Source organism: Diorhabda carinulata, chromosome 6, assembly GCF_026250575.1.
Source record: "Diorhabda carinulata isolate Delta chromosome 6, icDioCari1.1, whole genome shotgun sequence".
NCBI lineage: Eukaryota > Metazoa > Arthropoda > Insecta > Coleoptera > Chrysomelidae > Diorhabda > Diorhabda carinulata.
Window position 1 is genome coordinate 23903800 of NC_079465.1, and position 19766 is coordinate 23923565.

The following is a 19766-nucleotide window of genomic DNA, read 5'->3' on the forward strand; positions in this document are numbered from 1 at the left end:
CTTAAAACATAACATACACCGTCACCAAAATGTACTCAAAACACAGCAGATAAAATACAGATGTTTTCAAAAAATGCTACAGTTGTTGCATAAATGTTTATTGAATAAAAAATATCATTATAAAAATGTTATAAAAAACATAAATTTGTGAAACAAAACATGTTTCAACAAAAAACTGGAAAGCAAGTTCAGAACAAAAAAAAACCCTCAATAGTTTATGCAAAGGACTACTCTCTACAATCCTCATCATCGGCAATTTTATTACACTCAGGACAAGTAATGATATCACAGTTCCAGAAAATGTGTGTGGTTCTGCTTTTTGGTCCTGCTAGAAGTAGCAATCCTATAGAAGCTAATATTTCTGATTTTGTGGTGCTTTTAGCATCTCTTGGCCGGTGATAATTTGTTCGCAATCTTTCGATTTCTAGGTTTGTGTATTGAACAATACTTTCTATCATGTCATCCGTAAAAAATTGGTCAAAAGCACTTTTTACATTGGTAATATTTCGTGCACATTCGTTAGGCCCAATGTTTTTTTGTTAAATTTACTAATAATTCGACCTCCCTTCCACACCATTCTTTTTTTTCTTATCTCCAGCCCCAAAATATTCTTCACTGTCTTCTTCATTAGTCTCATTTGCATTTTCTTCGTCAACATCTGAATTATTCAGTTCTTGATCTGCATTTTCTTGTTCATCGTCTGACTGGTTTAATTCTTCTTCCGACTTTGTGTTGTGCTCACTCTCCTCTATAGCTTCAGCTTCTCAAGTTCCTGATTCTCCTCCAACTTCTTCTTCACGTTCTTCGTCAAATAAAGCGCGAGCCATAGCTTCAAGTTCATCTTTGGTTAGACAGTTTGGATCTCTTATCCCTACAAAATTAATTTTTATGTATTTAAAAAATTCCTTGTTGTTTCATATAAACAAGGTAAACGGCAAATAAGATATTTTACGACAAAAACCGAACTAAAAATTTTCAAAATATACTTACATGGTGTATCCCGTACACCAAACAGAACGGCTGTCGATTTCATACCAAATAATGTTGTTACCACTGGAGCTGTTGCAGCGCGACTGAAGGTGCTTTTAGTGGACATTTCAATTATAGGTTAGGTGGGAACACATGGACGGGGTCAGTTATTAACAATATTGGGAGCATTAAAGGTTAACTTATTATTTTCACAAATAAAACTAAACCATAATCCCAACAAGACAATTCCTCTAAATCTATTTTAAGTTGTAGTAAAGGAAAAAGAATGACAGATGACGGATGACGGATGACAATCCAAGTATTTGTTTGCATTCAAAACGATTTGAATGTGTAAATATATTTCATTCAACTAGTTTTAGAGTTATTTCCAATGATTAACTAGATATGAAACGTATTCTTTGAGGATTTTCGTATTTGTGTATGTTTGCCGCGACTATTCCCCCGTAATCTCTGTAATAAAAATGAAGGAAATAAGAATAATAAATTTCTTATCACGTTTCGGATTGGATTGTCATAAAATTGGAAAATTTTATTTTTCCGTCATATCTGCGCTGCGAAGTGCACCCATAAATCAGATTCGTTCCATACATTCTAAAAGAAGCAGAAGCTACCAAATGATCAAGAAGAATTTCACACAATTCCGGAAAAATCGCTATTGCGCTATTGAGTTGTATATTATCATACAATTAATCTCATAAATGTATTTATTTGAAAACTGATATATTTAAATGTAAAAATCGATAAAAATGATTAAATTTTATCAAACGCTAATGGTTCAACAGATGTCCTATATTTGAGACATAAAACTTGTGATAATAGTAGACTTTCAACGAAATTTGGCCAAGAAATATGAAAAATAACTTTCCTATATCGTATCTGAAACAGAAACTTTTGATATTATCCACCAAATGTAAACTGTAAGTTTTGCTAATAAAAAGATCTTTCAAAACATCTGTCGACAATTATTTCTTTTATCTTTATTGATAACGACTTTAAGGAAGAAATTCAATATCTGCTCCGCAGCAGGAACGGATAGGTTTTTGTTTTGGTAATTGCTTTTTCCGACGAACACTGACCTCGTTGTTCAACTACTACGTGATCAAACGTCGAGTATTATTATAATTCATTATTATTTTCATAATTACAGATTGAAATTAATTATGATTGGTACGATTTTTTACAATCAACAAATAATATTTTTGCTTAAAAGATTTTTCTCACGAGATTCCGGTTCTGTTCAATGCCGAAGCCAAAAATTCTGTATACATAACAATGTCGTAAGAACCCTGGAAAAAGCCAATCCCTCGAAGATGTTCCTTTAACTTCCCACTCTTTTATTCAGCTGCATCTCTTAGAATGCCGTGGAGCGAACTGATTATCAGTTAGTTCTGAATGAAATATGAGCAGAACCGAATTTATTTGCAGCATCAACTCCCGAACATAATATTCCTAAGGGATGTTCTACATTGTTGGAACTATCCTGGAAATAATCTACAGATAAATCTCGATGTCGAATTCGCTGTGAGAAGAAATGTGGACTCGAGATTTTTTGAGATAATTTATAATAATAATATATAGGATATTTTATAATCATCTAAAAAAAAGTACAACAAGAATTCAAAATCTCAAATATATACTGATAGACGTTTGGAAAATCATCAATTATTATTTCTATTAAATGTTGAAGACAATTAACAGTTAATCTTATTGGATACAGTACGAAATAAATAATTCAAACTCCGCTGAATATGTTTAAGTAAAGTTTCGTTTCTACGTTACCTTAAATAACTCAAAGACAAGTGCCTTTTCAACTGCAAACATCCAAGTTCTCTCTAAGCAAACTTCTCTACGTTGCCCCAAAACTTTCGGAGTCCAGCCTTGGACAGATCTCGATGAATATATTAAAGTTGTAAGCTGTAGACGTGTTATTAATATTTTAGGCTAATGGAATAAGTTACAGTTACTCCTATTAGAACTTCATGTAATTTTAATTGGAATTAGAGTGAGAGGAGAGACTCGTTTAATAATTTCTCTGAATGCATAAATGACAAGTTGGGTTGAATATAGGATGGAACTTTGCTAATAGAAAGATCAAGGAGGGCGACACCGTGGAGATACTTCAATTCGAATGAAAATTTTACAAATCGATGCAAAAACAGTATTTTGAATAATCAAAATGTTTTAATAGCATTTCAACAGTTATCTCAAACGAATTTTCTATTTTGGAGATATATAAAAAAAGGAGAAAACGTCGTCAGAAGTATGTATTTGTAACAAGCATCAAGAAATTCTACTAAGTGCGGCAACTATTCGATCAACATTTAGTTCTATTAATAATTTGATAGACATGACTTACCTGAAGTATATTTTCAGGTATATTAAAGAAGTTGTTGTGTTCCAAAAAAAAAAAAAATTAAATCAGTACAATCGCGATCTCAGTATGACCACACTACAGGCGAAATATCATCAATATCTCAATCACATTTTGATTTCGTTGGCCAAAGTCAAGTGATAAAATTTTTATCGTAAAATCGTCGCGAGCGACAACTCCCTTGAGTTTTGTAACAAACCAACCTCCTGTTTGGGAGTTAAAGCGCACACTGCGATTTGGGGAGTTGGAGAATCCGTGGCACATGATCCGAGACAGGTGAAATACGGTGGAATTTCGAAAGTTGGAGAGACTGCGCGCGTTCTCAAATTATAAACTCGTTTGAGTGAATAGCATTTTTGAAAAAAGAGCTTCGTAAGCCATTCTAAATAACCAATTTGTTGTTTCGTGTCTAGTATATGAAGAATTTAAACGAAAAAAAAAAAACGTAAAGAACTGAATGATGGAGAAATGAGTGGAGAAAATTCAAGATTGGATTTTGAAAAATAGTTAATTTCATTTTTTGTAAATTAAAATATATATTAATTCTATTAGAAGTTGCTAGGAACCATTATCGTTTAATCGAAAGCAAACAACAACTTTTCGAATTACGTCAAAATGTTTAACAATTAGTGGTAACTGAATACTCGAAAAAGCCACGCTCTTTGTAGCTGTCACAAGTTTTGAAAACGCGAAATATCTGATGGCGTCGCGTCACGTCGGTACAGTCATAGATTTTTCAGATTACCTAGATAGTACACGTATATCAAACTAAGTGAATGACGGATTGAAATAATGAATAGTAGCGGAATATACAAAGCGCGTTCGCTTTTTGTACTGGAAAGTGAAGTATGAAAACGTTTCATTTGTCAAGCGCGATTGAAAGACTTGAATATTCATTTATATTCATCGAAAAGCGTCAGAAACTTCATATTATGCAAATAGGAATGACCACAAAAACCGACATGAATGTCTTTCGAATCGAATGTCCAGTTTTTATGCTGTTGAATTAGAAATATCGAGCTGAATTTTTGCTTAAACACAGATAAAACTTTACAATAGAACTCTGAAAAATAAGTATGAGATTAAATTAGAGCGAATAGGTGGGTCTATTAAGAGAAATATTAAGGAAGATGTGTAGGCGAGAAGTCGCCAAAATATTGTTGAAAAACAGTTAAATAGACAAAATATGCACAGGGTTCATTATTTTGGTGAAAACACTTTAGGTCACGAACTCTACGTGGTTTATCTGGGTATCAGAAGTTTATTAAAATTGTGGTTAGACAATCCAGACTAATATCAGTTTTAATTGTTTAAATGTAGTGAAATGAAATTACCTCTGTTTCTCTTTATCTCTATCTATCTATCTTTCGTAACTAGTGTGGCAGGAACGCAAATAACAAGGCAGGAATGAGCTGTGTAATTAAAATTAACTCAATCGACACCGACTCCATGATTACTGGTTTAGAAAAGGTACCAAGATGTTAACAAAAGACACGGCGACATTGATATTTATTATCAAAAAGTATTTTCATAAATATAATGTGTACAAAAATATAGTAAGTAAAAAATTAGTTTAGTTAGTTTATTTTTTTCTTCTAGCGTACATATAGAAATTTTACGAGTGTAATGACCTGAAGTATATTAGCCCTACATCAAAGAGAAAACATTTTCTTCTGCGAAAATTTTCTTATGGAAACAGTTCCTTTTGAATGGACTTTGGTTTGATATAAAACGTAAAATTCTCGACATAAATTCCGAAGTTACAGAAGCACTTCGATCTCACTCGACTACTGCATATAAAAAGAAAAAAAAAACAGTTAAAAATATATAGATCGATAAAATGGAAACAACTTCACATAAACATGAAATATGGCTTTTGAATAAAAGCCTTGCCGACTTTGTTTGTTCACGTACTTTACATAATTTAAACATAACTTTGTATTATCCTCGTATTAGACCATTTATCATTACATTGCTCGGTTGGTTACCGAAGGAAGCTTATAAATCAATTTTTACTTCTCTATTGACAATTTCTATAGTCACAAATAAACTTTATCGAAAATAAATTAAATTAAATTATTTATCGAGTAACTATTAACAAATATTGCGGCCAACAAAATTCACGATTCTACGAAAAAGCATAGAATGATATTCAATTTTTTTTTTTTTTTTATTTAAATGATCTTTTCCTCGATTTTACCTCATGCATTATTCAGATCACGAGCGTTGTTTTGCTTTATTGTCATATATTAAGAAGAAAATCTAAATAACGTCTTTTCTGGAATGGCTATTTGAATGTACGAAACTTTGATCAATTTCGAAAAAGAGTCTTGTAAACTTTTATGCTAATAAATTCCAGGTGGACCGTAAAAATTACGAAGACCGTCCCAAGTCCCGACGGACAACGTACTTCCGTTCGATTTCTTCAGTTTTTCCGATTTCCGCTCGAACGGAACATCTTGTTTGTTTTCAATCAGATCCGATTGAAAAACGTTTTTGTAGAAAAGCGAATTTTCTCGGACAGAGACGGCTATTTATACCTTTTCACTAACTGAATAGAAATAAGGAAAACGCCACATGAAATCATTGTACGAATATTTGAGGTTGATTTAGAATTTTTCTAATAAAAGAAATTTCATTAATTCCTATATGCAAAAGGGCGAATCTCCCTGATTAGTGGTTTACTGGAATGCCAAAGAAGATATAATTAACTCGAAACGTGTACTGGAGTTTCGAATATCACGATGTTTCTGATAATAAGCAAATTATTATCAGAATACGGATATAACTAACGATGTTTTCACAAAATATAGGTTTTTAATTAAATTCATCATTTTTGAACCACAAATAATCTTTAGTTTCATATAATTTATTCCAAAATAATTGCTAAAATATGTCAAATCTCCATCCACGGTTTATACTATTAGTCAAACAAGATTATGTCTTTATAATAACTTCTCCTCAATTTCCTTATCTTTTTGCAGATGATTAATAACAATCCGTTCGTCACTAATAACATTAACTAATTTCCTCCCATTTTTTTATTAAATTATTCCTTTAACTTCATAATCTCTGATACAGTGTTGCTTATAATTACTCGGAGAAGTATCGAAAGTAAAAAGATTTCAGAATCAATTTATCTTTATAGTGCTAATTAAGCAAGAAAATCTGCTACTTTCAATTCAGATTTATTAAAGAACAGCTGATCATTAATCAAAAAAGAAAATTCTATCTCCGATCCGACCCTATTCTTTTATAGAACAGGACAGGACTGCGAATTATCAAAATCGTCAACTAAACATATAACATCATTAATTTTATATACGTGGTTTTGGAATAAATACGATAAATGAAAATAATTTATTTGTTATTTGAAAATTCTTTTTTAAGTGTAAATAATTTAGCAGTTGAATAGTTATAAAGAAAATTATAGCCCTGAATAATTAAAATACAAATCTAGATGACCTAAATCAATAAATAGTCGCTTTGCAACAGCGAGTTGAGTAGATAATGAGTCTGACATTTATAATTCGTGTCTTAGAGTTGATTTTTTTTCTTTACCTCGGAAGATATTGTAATACAATATTCGTAGAAAATATGATGTAAGATTTACCACTATTTTTCTCTAGGAGACAATCTCAATATATTTTTGATACACCAATTCCATCTATTATAAGAGTATTTCGAAAAAAAAAATACTAATCACGACTCTGTTATTACGAGAGGTGAAAAAGCATGTTATTCGCTAGATATTGTTTTTAATTTACTAGAACTAATCTTTTCGTTCAATTTCCGTTTGAATCGAATGCTTTGTGTTAAACGTAGACCAATTAATATTTCTTTTGAAACTTTTCCTATTTATTATATCCGAAACAAAACCTACAGCAAATCTTTTTTCGCTGCTGCTGCTGCGAAACGTCGAAAAAGGTTTAATTTTTTTCTGAATTAGATAAATGGAATTAACGAGGTTGGTGTTGATAAGAAATAGTGAATTTATCAAAACCCACTTGAAGCCCACATCAATTTTTATTGATCTATGACTAAAAATCACTGTACCTAAACGACATTATTAAATTAATTAATTTTGTAGTCCAATTTTGACGAGCACCTGTAAGTATTCTCATTATTGGATATGATTTTCAATGCTAATTCTTGACGTCAAATTATTTCACTTTCGCAGATTGAAGCCTCGCGTTTCTAAGGAAACATATCTATGTCACATTGATCTTTTAAGCTTTGTGAGGACGTCCCCTTTGTTTAATTAGCTGGAAGTCGATTACCAAAGACTAATATCAGCTCTTAGTTCTACGGGAAAGGAACAGCCAAAACTCGTGAGGAAATGATGTCAATGAAGAAGATACCGATAAATTGATTTTATATATTAAATAAATATTTCATCGTCGGTATCCCAAATATCATTTGATGAAGATTAATTCAAATCTTTTTTTTTCCTATTAAATTTCTTATTTTTCGAATAATTACTGGTCTAAGAATTTATAATATTACTCGTGCTGGATTGACTTCACAGAGCTCTAATTAGTTATCTACCTAAATGGCATACAACCTCAATTTGTAGACCGTGTACTTATTGCAGACCGAAACGTTGTGATGATATCAGGTGTTGCTTGATTGCCTACTATTTACCCAAGATAATCAAGTAGATAGCCGTTTAACTATGATGCAAATGTAGAATTTAGGTTTTTGACGTCGTAATTTTGTATTTTCTTTATATAAACGATGTGATTAATAATTGATTAGTAGTTTATTTGTAGTTGTTAACGCGAGGATCAAAATCTAATGTAATTAAATCTGTTTAAATATTATTAAAGTCCGATAAACTGGTTATGGGTTGAGTAATCGTTGTCGTAATTATATTTAAAAGTATAATTTGTGACAAATTAGAGGTAATTATACACTTTCACGGTCACCTGGTTTTTTGGCTCTAGAAAATCGAAAAATTGATGGATTTTAATGATCTTGGTCTCAAAATGTTCCATTTTACGGCGGATTTATAAAAAAAATTAGTAAAAATAGCTGGAATGAAAATTTCTCATAGTTTTACTGTTTTAAATCGTAAAAAAAACGGTTTTGCAAAATAATCCTTTACAATAAACAATTTAAAAAAAAATCCAAAAAGAATGATTTTTTCAGTTTTTATAGCTTAAAATGAAATCGATGAAAAACAATCAATTTTCGTGAATAGTTTCGTACTATATTCTTCAATGTTAATAGTTCTTGGACCATTAAAAATCGAAAAATAGATAAATTTTATAATTTTGGTCTCAAAATGTTCCATTTTACGACGAATTTATGAAAAACACGGGGGTAGTGGCTGAATTTGCGGTTGTTAATAGTTTTAAACCTTAAATAGTAGAAAAACTTTTTATTTCAAAATATTCATTTTTTTATGTAAATTACGAAAAAATATGTACGAACTTGATTCCACGACGTCAGAAACAGTTACGAAGGATTATATGTAGAAAGTCATTTTTTTGCATTTAAAGTCATGAAACTGTGAAAAATAATTATTTTTTTTTAAATTTCGTATTTTTTTATAAATCCACCGTAAAATGGAACATTTTGAGACCAAGATCATTAAAATCCATCCATTTTTCGATTTTCTAGAGCCAACCTAACCTAACCTAACCTAACCTAACCAAAAAACCAGGTGACCGCGAAAGTGTATAATTATCCTTTTTTTTGATAGAATACATTTTAGGCTGTAAAATACCGAAAAATTAACTTTTTTGAAATTTTTTTTTTAAAATATTCATTTTTTTATGTAAATTACGAAAAAATATGTACGAACTTGATTCCACGACGTCAGAAACAGTTACGAAGGATTATATGTAGAAAGTCATTTTTTTGCATTTAAAGTCATGAAACTGTGAAAAATAATTATTTTTTTTTAAATTTCGTATTTTTTTTATAAATCCACCGTAAAATGGAACATTTTGAGACCAAGATCATTAAAATCCATCCATTTTTCGATTTTCTAGAGCCAACCTAACCTAACCTAACCTAACCTAACCAAAAAACCAGGTGACCGCGAAAGTGTATAATTATCCTTTTTTTTGATAGAATACATTTTAGGCTGTAAAATACCGAAAAATTAACTTTTTTGAAATTTTTTTTTTAAAATATTCATTTTTTTATGTAAATTGCGAAAATAAATATACGAACTTGATTCCGCGACGTCAGAAACAGTTACGAAGGATTATATGTAGAAAGTCATTTTTTTGCATTTAAAGTCATGAAACTGTGAAAAATATTTATTTTTTTTAATTTTCGTATTTTTTTTATAAATCCACCGTAAAATGGAACATTTTGAGACCAAGATCATTAAAATCCATCCATTTTTCGATTTTCTAGAGCCAACCTAACCTAACCTAACCTAACCTAACCAAAAAACCAGGTGACCGCGAAAGTGTATAATTATCCTTTTTTTTTGATAGAATACATTTTAGGCTGTAAAATACCGAAAAATTAACTTTTTTGAAATTTTTTTTTTAAAATATTCATTTTTTTATGTAAATTGCGAAAATAAGTATACGAACTTGATTCCGCGACGTCAGAAACAGTTACGAAGGATTATATGTAGAAAGTCATTTTTTTTGCATTTAAAGTCATGAAACTGTGAAAAATATTTATTTTTTTTTAATTTTCGTATTTTTTTTATAAATCCACCGTAAAATGGAACATTTTGAGACCAAGATCATTAAAATCCATCCATTTTTCGATTTTCTAGAGCCAACCTAACCTAACCTAACCTAACCAAAAAACCAGGTGACCGCGAAAGTGTATAATTACCAAATTAGATTATAAATATATATAGTTTATGATTTTTAAAACGTATAATATATAAATGTTGTTTATAGTTTATAATAGATATGAAATAATGTTTCAGGTGAGAAAAGACACAATTTTCACATAATATAGCAACAAAATTTTATATTCTTCGTTTACATAATAAATCAATTAATCGTTGAAATAAAAAAATGTGTATAGCTGGAGTTATAGTGAAGCTCTTACTGTTCTTGTTATTATTTAAAAAGTTCCACGATAAATCTTTCTCGATAACTCTATTATGTTCTTTTGAAGCAACTTTAAAATTTCTTTCCACTTCATTTTTAACCGTTCTTTCGGAAAAGCAATAAGTTATTTTTAATGTTAGATTTTTATTCTTAACGTGACTTTAATGGCGTTTTATTAAAAAAAAAGTACTAGAACAACTTTCTCAAAAGGGAAAAAAATAATTATTGCGAAATTTACTTCGTAACATTACGAAGGACGATCAAAAAATAATAAGAGTAATAAAAACATGGAAAATTCTTCAGTTAAAATCAGTTTACGTCAAAAATTTTGTACAAGGTGTCCAAAATGAGTATCGGGTATTTGTTTTCGTGTCACATTCGAAACGGAGCGATAAAAGGGAGCGGGGAGGCGTCCGCCATTTTGTAGGATTTTAGTCAAGATGGAACAGTACTCGGGGACGAATCGCGCATTTTGCGTACGAACGTATTATCGTGATTCAATAGTGACTGCGCGTTAAACATTAAAAAATCGTCCTTACATTTGATTTTAAAGGAAGATTTGCATTTAAAGCCTATGAAATTCAATTGGTTCAAGAATTGAAGGATACGGACTATACTAATCGATTGAATTTTGCCGAACGAAATGATGCAGCGATTTAACAACTTTGAAAACATACTGTTCAGCGACGAAGCAAATTTTCACCTGAATGGTCATGTTAATAAGCAGAATTATCGGTACTGGGCAGTCGAGAATCCGAGACGAAAGCATGAACGACACCTGCGCAGCCCAAAGGACGTTGTTTGGGCCGCTATGTCTGCTATTGGTCCTTATTTTTATGAGGATCAACGATGCCGAGAAATCAATGTGAATAGTGACCGTTACTGCGATATGTTGCGAAATTTTTTGGTCCCAGAGTATGCAGGTTTCAACTCAAGAACGTGGTTCCAGCTTGATGGGGCCACTTGCCATACCTCGAATGGCTCGATGGAAGTTTTGAATGAATTATTCCCTAATAAAGTCATTTCGCGAAGGGGTAACATCAACTGGCCTCCCAGAAGCCCCGACCTTACCCCGCTTGACTATTTTGTATGGGGATACCTTACAAGTAAGGTTTTTCAAAATAATTCAACGAACCTAACCCAATTGAAGGAAAACATCAGGTCAGAAATGGCAGCAATATCAAGAGCTTTGTGTTATCGCCAATCTTCGTTTATGGTATCAAAAAACAATAAAAGTTTTTATCGCTTATAAATAATTTTTGTTCATTTGAACTTACAAATACCCGAAATCCTTTCTGGACACTTTGTACATGCGGAAGAAATTGTTTATCATTCGAAATATGTAGCTAGAGTTTGTAGGTATGAGGTATGTACTTAAATAAATATCTCAGGCATATCTACAATAAAAACCAATAAAAACGAAACAACATACGACCGAGATGATTAGTGAGGATACACATACATTATCCATGTATAGCAACAATCTCTTTGATCTCATAATTTCATCGCAAATGCAGACACATTTTATTTGCATGGATTAATTCTAATTAACACTTTGTCAAAGGACCCGAATAAATGCAGTAATTCTAAACAAATATAATTCTAACTAAGGACGTCCTCAAACAAAATCAAATATTTACCTCAACAACTCCATTTTAAATATGCGATAGAGCCGCAATTATAGAAGTAAAGCAGACCGAATATAAGGGACCAGTCGTCCCATTCGTTGAATGTTGAATGATGAAAAATTTTATCACATTATATATATATAAATAATAATTGACTAACTTTTACCCGCGACTTCGCTCGCATCGAATCCATTAAATAAGTATCAGAAATCATTATAATAGAAAAGAACGAACTCTGTAGCTTCATTAAAACCTGGGGTATAGATCTTTGAATGTTGAAAAATTGCCAAAAAACCTACAAAAATCCATAACTCCACATTGAATGTCCGCGCCTAGCTCCTCTCCAACTCAACCGATTTAAGAAAACTCAAAAGAAAGAAGGTGTTTCAGCGAGTGTTCTAAAACTAAAACGAACTCTGTAGCTTCATTAAAACCTGAGGTATAGATCTTTGAATGTAGAAAAATTGCCAAAAAACCTACAAAAATCCATAACTCCACATTGAATTTCCGCGCCTAGCTCCTCTCCAACTCAACCGATTTAGGTGTTCAAAAACTCAAAAGAAAGAAGGTATTTTAGCAAGTGTTCTCAAACTAAAATGAACTCTGTAGCTATATTAGAATTTGAGATATAGATCTTTGAATGTAGAAGAATTGCCAAAAGCCTACAAAAATCCATAACTCCACATTGTATGTCCGCGCCTAGCTCCTCTCCAACTAAACCGATTTAGGTGTTCAAAAACTCAAAAGAAAGAAGGTGTTTCAGCGAGTGTTCCTAAATCAAAACGAACTCTGTAGCTTTATTAAAACCTGAGGTATAGATCTTTAAATGTAGAAGAATTGCCAAAAACCTACAAAAATCCATAACTCCACATTGAATGTCCGCGCCTAGCTCCTCTCCAACTCAACCGATTTAAGAAAACTCAAAAGAAAGAAGGTATTTCAGCGAGTGTTCTAAAACTAAAACGAACTCTGTAGCTTCATTAAAACCTGAGGTATAGATCTTTGAATGTAGAAAAATTGCCAAAAAACCTACAAAAATCCATAACTCCACATTGAATTTCCGCGCCTAGCTCCTCTCCAACTCAACCGATTTAGGTGTTCAAAAACTGAAAAGAAAGAAGGTGTTTCAACGAGTGTTTTCAAACCAAAACGAAATCTGTAGCTATATTCGAACCTGAGATATAGATCTTTTAATGTAGAAAAATTGCCAAAAACCTACAAAAATCCATAACTCCACATTGAATGTCCGCGCCTAGTTCCTTTCCAACTCAACCGATTTAGGTGTTCAAAAACTCAAAAGAAAGAAGGTGTTTCAGCGAGTGTTCCTAAATCAAAACGAACTCTGTAGCTTTATTAAAACCTGAGGTATAGATCTTTGAATGTAGAAAAATTGCCAAAAACCTACAAAAAACCATAACTCTACATTGAATGTCCGCACCTAGCTCCTCTCCAACTCAATCGATTTAAGTGTTCAAAAACTCAAAAGAAAGAAGGTGTTTCAGCAAGTGTTCTCAAACTAAAATGAACTCTGTAGCTATATTAGAATCTGAGATATAGATCTTTGAATGTAGAAAAATTTCCAAAAACCTACAAAAAACCATAACTCCACATTGAATGTCCGCGTCTAGCTCCTCTCCAACTTAACCGATTCAATTGTTCAAAAACTCAAAAGAAAGAGGATGTTTCAGCGAGTGTTCTCAAACCAAAACGAAGTCTCTGTCTTGAATAAAACCTGAGATATTGAGGATAGAACGTGTGTATGTGAAAAACTCCCATAAGTAATGTACAGGGGGAAATGGCATTTGAGTATAACTTGAGAATGGTGAAAATTAGATGAAATCCGATGGTTGATGGCTGATCTGTGCATCAATACCTTTCATTGAAAAAAAAATTAAGCAAATCAGTTGGGTGGAACGCCTGAACGGACTCGGAATGGAAATCATCAATTTTTTTTAATATATAAGATATCAGCGAATTTCGAAATTTCGTTTTAAAATGTCGAAATATAAAATCTCAATGGATACATTTACCTCGACTTGCATTTTAGCGTTTACTCTATTCGCGAAAGTTATGGAGTTGTTATTTTAATCGAATTACCCGTATAAGCTGGGATAAAACGAAATACACAGAACGCGAGAGTTTTGTTTACTCCAATTTAACGGAAACCTGAGAACTTCCAACGATTTAATATTATGTCAAAAGCAAATAGATCCCACTCTTTGTATTTGTGCAAGAAAGCGGATCAAAATAGTAATTAGTAAAGGTTGAGACACGACGCAAGACAACTCCGCTAAACTCCTTTGTTTTATTCAATATTCCGTTGGAAAAAATTGAATTAAACGTCTATTGCTTGCTTGTTTCCCTCACCATTAAAAAGAAATTTATCGAAGTATTAAATCTGGTTCTAGAAAAATCCTCTTTCGTTTTCTATCTTGCAAAGTTGACATTGATTTTTTCTTTTTTAAATCCCAACGATATAGACGATTAGCAAAGTGACTAATATTCGATTCTCGTTGATATCGCATTTCCGTTTTCTTTATCGCTTGATGAAGTTTTCCACCTTAATCCTCGTTGATTGCACCTTAATTTCCACGAAAATAGTCCGGGTCTATAAATGGCAAATACACATTTGAATTTTCATTATCAGTCACTAGTAAGTAGATATAATTTCACGTAAGGGGTTAGGGGTAGTCAGGGTCACGAAAAAATAAGAATTTTCAGTATTTTTTCTTCGCTATTAAATCGCGTTATTTTACAAAAGTAGTTATATGACATTATTACACAATTTTTTGACTTGAAATCACGAAAATTTCAAAAAAAAAATTTTATTTCCAAAGCTATAGCTGTCTGTGTTAACCCAGTTCCAAAAAAAGGTCCTTGTGGTTATAATCATAAGTCCTTGGAGATTCATCTAAAATCAATCGGATAAAAAAAATTAGTTTTATAACTAGATAATCCTGGGCCTGATCGAGGGATTTTTTTTCCAAAAATTAACAAAATGGCAACCTCGAGAAATTTTTGTCTAGATTTTTGGGAAAAAATCAACAGTTAATTGGTCTTAAAAAATCGAAATTTTTGAAAAAAATCCTTCGATCAAACCCGAGTTTATTATGTATTCTAAAAGCTGTATAAATTTCATTAAAATCTACCGAGCGGTTTTCGAGTTACAGTTGTCACTAGTTCAAAAAACATAGTTTAAAGTTTCATACTAGATTTACGTACAGAAATACGAATTATTAAATTACTCATCTATTCCTGGACCATCTAATGGTTCCTCAGCCATTGTGGAAGTTTCTAAAACATCAATGTGCTGTTGCCTACTACATACACCAAAGTCTTAGTTCATGGTTGACAATACAAGCCTAAAATCCGGTTTCTTGCAGCTGCCGCTACCTGCTCTCGAGCGCTTTGAAGTGCCCGAGCTCTCTTTGTTATTCGTCGAATAACTCAAAAACTAATTATCGGATCAACTTGAAATTTGCAGAGAATATTTTTAAGGTATTGCACTTAACGAGAATGCAACAAAAAAATTGATTTTTTGAAAATTCTGACTACCCCTAACCCCGTAATGGATAGAAAATTTTCGTTGTTGAGTAACAACTCAATTCAACACAACAAAATTTTTGAACATTTTGATCAATTATCTTTAGGCTTAGGCAACGGTTTGAAGAATTTTGTAATTAGCAATTTGCCTCTTAAAAATAAGGCTTCGTTCCATAGACGGCTCAATAATCATAAAGAAATCGCAAAGCTTATTTGCCATTGTTAAACCTTCACAAAGATTTTTCGAATTAAATGTCACGTTACCAGTGCTTGTTGAAGCCTCTTCTTCAATGGGCTGCGAATTTAACATTTCCTCCAATTCGGTTTCAGTCAAATCTTCATCTTGCGATTCAAGCAATTCCTGAATGTCACTTGATTCTATCTGCTCGAACCCATCTCGTCCTATTCGGCTATGTTTGCAGTCATAGTTTGAACTTGCACAGATTCTTCATCGTTTTCCGCAGTCAGAGCAGGCCACAGTTTTCTCCAGCATGACTTCAATGTTTGTGGCTTCAGTTCTTCCAATTATTCTTTTATGTTTACAATGCATTTTGCAATGTCAAATTTCTTCCAGCATTCCATAACATTCATATCAGGATTACATTCCATATTATCCAATATGATTCTGATGTAATAGAGAGATAAAAGGCCTGGATTATTCCTTGGTCCATAGGTTGAAGCAAAACCGTCGTGTTGGGAGGTAAAAATGACACTTTTATATTTGGATGCGTAGTTTCAAGTTCGCGAGGATGACCTGGTGCATTGTCCAAAAGTAGAAGTGCTTTAAAGTCTAAATTCTGTTTTTTAAAATATGTTCAACTTCAGAAACAAAACAATTGTAACCCATTTCTTATTAGCACGCCTAAACACTGGCAGGTTGTCCTTGTTTTGATTTTTTAAAGCCTGAGGATTAAACGATCTGTAAAGCATCAGTGGTTTAATGCCACAATCTCCAGAAGCATTCGAACATAGCAGCAGTGTAACTCTATCCTTGCTGCCTTAAATCCAGGAGCAGACTTTTCGCTTTTAGAAATGAATGTTTTGTTTGGCATTCTCTTACAAAACAGTGCAGTTTCGTCTGCATTAAATACTTGCTCAGGTTTGTATCCTCCATCAGCTACTAGGTTTGTAAATTCTTCTGGATATCGCTCTGTTGCAGCAGTGTCTGCAGATGCTGCTTCTCCAACGATTTTAATGTTATGCAATGATTGCCTCTCTTTAAATTTATTGAACCAACCTTCCCTTCATCTGTACGTTCACCACTACAACTACCATTGGGTTCTTTAAAATGAACGTAAAGATGCTTTGCCTTCTCCCAGCCCATTGGACCACTTAGGGGCACCCTTTTTTGGTTGCAGTCTTCGATCCATAACGCCGATTCCATTTTTTCTATTGTTGGATCACGAACAATTTTAGCTGACAATGAAGTTGAAGCTACAGACGACCTTATTTTATCTTCGGATTTTTTTATCGATCGTACATCACAATTTTTATAACGAATGTGAAAGACACGCTGCAATCTTTTACCATAGAACGAAACAGCAACATTTAAAGTATTTATATGTACTTTATCATTGAATAATAAGGTTGCTTTCATTCTGTTTATTCAAATTCTAAAAAACACCGATTGCGGCGAAGGCGGCTGATGTTAAAGTCTTCTGCAATATCATTTAACAACATACTTTAGGTAAAGATCTATTTTTCTTTTGTTATTAGTCCATTTGACGGCATTTACAAAGGATATTGGGTTGGATACCTATTGGAATCCTTTTATTATTATGTACGTACTTATAAGATCCGCGAATAAAGAAATTTTTAGCCGCGAATATAGGAGGAATTTTTTTACTCCGCGAATAGTGAAAACGCGAATGAAGGAAGCGCGAATAAGGATCTTTTACTGTACTAAAGCTTGACTGCCTCAGTAATGATCACATACACACATGAAACAATATGAGTCTATAATTAAAATTCTAATGAGAATCTAAAACTCACCGAGATTTACGAGTTGCTTTAACGATGGGATCTTATTACAATACTTAATTAAAAATAAAAGTCTTTACGTAAAATTAAAATACAAGAATTTAATGTTGTTTTAGTAATATAACAAGAAAGTATCGAAAAAAACCTAAAGAGCTCTTTTTTTATAATACTATACACAATTTTGAGTTCCACACGAAAGTTTAGGTAATTCACTTATCTTCGATTGACTAACGAGCACGTGAATTGCTACTGAAAACAAACAATTAAACATCATTGAGACAAATGTTGTTTAATTTTCTCACGCACACTTAGTCGTGTTTATTTCACATGAAGCTACCAAATGGAATTTAAACAGACTAGCTTTTACCCACGGCTTCGGTAGCATCGAGTCCATTAAATAAGTATCAGAAATCATTAAAATAGAAAAGAACGAACTCTGTAGCTATATTAGAACCTGAGATATAGATCTTTGAATGTAGAAAAATTGCCAAAAACCTACAAAAATCCATAACTCCACATTGTATGTCCGCGCCTAGCTCCTCTCCAACTAAACCGATTTAAGTGTTCAAAAACTCAAAAGAAAGAAGGTATTTCAGCAAGTGTTCTCAAACTAAAATGAACTCTGTAGCTATATTAGAATTTGAGATATAGATCTTTAAATGTAGAAGAATTGCCAAAAACCTACAAAAATCCATAACTCCACATTGTATGTCCGCGCCTAGCTCCTCTCCAACTCAACCGATTTAAGTGTTCAAAAACTTAAAAGAAAGAAGGTATTTTAGCAAGTGTTCTTAAACTAAAATGAACTCTGTAGCTATATTAGAATTTGAGATATAGATCTTTGAATGTAGAAGAATTGCCAAAAACCTACAAAAATCCATAACTCCACATTGTATGTCCGCGCCTAGCTCCTCTCCAACTCAACCGATTTAAGTGTTCAAAAACTCAAAAGAAAGAAGGTATTTTAGCAAGTGTTCTCAAACTAAAATGAACTCTGTAGCTATATTAGAATTTGAGATATAGATCTTTGAATGTAGAAGAATTGCCAAAAACCTACAAAAATCCATAACTTCACATTGAATGTCCGCGCCTAGCTCCTCTCCAACTCAATCGATTTAAGTGTTCAAAAACTCAAAAGAAAGAAGGTATTTCAGCAAGTGTTCTCAAACTAAAATGAACTCTGTAGCTATATTAGAATCTGAGATATAGATCTTTGAATGTAGAAGAATTGCCAAAAACCTACAAAAATCCATAACTCTACATTGAATGTCCGCGTCTAGGTCCTCTCCAATTCAACCGATTTAAGTGTTCAAAAACTCAAAAGAAAGAAGTTGCTTCAGCGAGTGTCCTAAAACCAAAACGAAGTCTCTATCTTGAATAGAACCTGAGATATTGAGTATAGAACGTGTGTATGTGAAAAACTCCCATAAGAAATGTACAGGGGGAAATCGCAATTTGAGTATAACTTGAGAATGATGAAAATTAGATGAAATCCGATGGTTGATGGCTGATCTGTGCATCAATACCTTTCATTGAAAAAAAAAAAATTAAGCAAATCGGTTGGGTGGAACGCCTGAACGGATTCGAGATGGAAATTATCCATTTTTTTAATATATAAGATTATTAACACGTCGTTTAAAATGAGAATTAATAAATTGTTGTAAATCACCTGGTTGTAATAAGAAAAACACGTTGTTATATCAAATCGTACCATATTTAAGCAACTGCACGTTTTGTATAAATATACACGCGGCTCTGTTCATCCAATCAAATATTAACAAAATGCAAATATAAACTTAACCTAACCTTTATAATACTATATATATAGAACAACCCTGTATCATTAAAGTTCGGTTATCAAAATTTTAGATTAACTTTATTCCTGTATTCCTGTGAAAGGGACTACCTAATTAACATTTGAACGTTTTAAACAAGCCCAGGTACACACGTACGTTAATTCTCTTTAGACGGCAACGGGATTTCTACTCTCTATTCCTGCAGGAATCAACTCACATTAGGAATTTAGATGCTCTTATCACAAAACATCAAGGTTAACATCTTCATTCTATTCGCTCGCCGTATTATGACATAGCAGTTTAGTGTCGCCGATGATTTCGAACAAAGTACAAGCTTGTAATCAAGAAATACGAGGAGGGTGTTAAAAGTTTTACGGAACAAATTAAACATTAATTTTCTCAAGTTTGTTGCACGTGTTTCCTT

General features: G+C 32.4%; 1 protein-coding gene across 2 annotated transcripts in view; it reads right to left on the reverse strand.

Moving 5' to 3' along the window:
- Window positions 1-3594, reverse strand: part of LOC130895841 (chaoptin-like) — a 134602-nt gene extending 131008 nt beyond the window's left edge. Inside the window, exon 1 of one of the 2 annotated variants that reach the window (XM_057803391.1) lies at window positions 3347-3594. The gene's annotated coding sequence lies outside the window, so the exon portion shown is untranslated. The remainder of the gene's footprint in view (window positions 1-3346) is intronic. The other variant, XM_057803392.1, reaches the window with a different exon arrangement.
- Between the last annotated feature and the right edge of the window lie 16172 nt (window positions 3595-19766).